We start from the raw sequence: 955 nt of genomic DNA on the forward strand, positions 1-955 counted from the left end.
TCCAATATATATCTGGTGATATCTCGGGTGCTATTACAGATAGCGCAATAAATCAAAGTGCATTGTCTGTGGGAGGCCCTGGCGCATGAATCTGTGCAGCGGGAACTACCTCGGACCACCATCGGCCGAGAAAACCCCACTGTCTCATGGGGCCGGACACTCAGGGTCAGGGTAAAATCCAATATATATCTGGTGATATCTCGGGTGCTATTACAGATAGCGCAATAAATCAAAGTGCATTGTCTGTAGGAGGCCCTGGCGCATGAATCTGTGCAGCGGGAACGACCTCGGACCACCAGGGGCCGCGAAAACCGTAGTCTCATGGGGCCGGAAACTCAGGGTCAGGGGAAAATCAAATATATATCTGGTGATATCTGGGGTGCTATTACAGATAGCGCGATAAATCAAAGTGCATTGTCTGTAGAAGGCCCTGGCGCCTGAACCTGGCCAGCGGGAACGACCTCGGACCACCAGGGACCGAGAAAACCACCGTCACTTGGGGCCGGACACTCAGGGTCAGGGAAAAATCCAATATATATCTGGTGATATCTCAGGTGCTATTACAGATAGCGCGATAAATCAAAGTGCATTGTCTGCAGGAAGTCCTGGCGCATCAATCCGTGCAGCGGGAACGACCTCGGACCACCAGGGGCCGAGAAAACAACCGTCTCATGGGTCCGGATAGTCAGGGACAGGGAAAAATCCATTATATATCTGGTGATATCTCGGGTGCTATTAGAGATATCGCAATAAACCAAAGTGAATTATCTGCAGGAGGCCCTGGTGCATGAATCTGTGCAGCGGGAACGACCTCGGACGACCAGGGGCCGAGAAAACCACCGTCTCATGGGGCCGGATACTCAGGGTCAGGGAAAAATCCAGTATATATCTGGTGATATCTCGGGTGCTATTAGATATAGCGCAATAAACCAAAGTGAATTATCTGCAGGAGGCC

The sequence above is a fragment of the Nomia melanderi genome, unplaced genomic scaffold (genome assembly GCF_051020985.1).
Source record: "Nomia melanderi isolate GNS246 unplaced genomic scaffold, iyNomMela1 scaffold0014, whole genome shotgun sequence".
NCBI lineage: Eukaryota > Metazoa > Arthropoda > Insecta > Hymenoptera > Halictidae > Nomia > Nomia melanderi.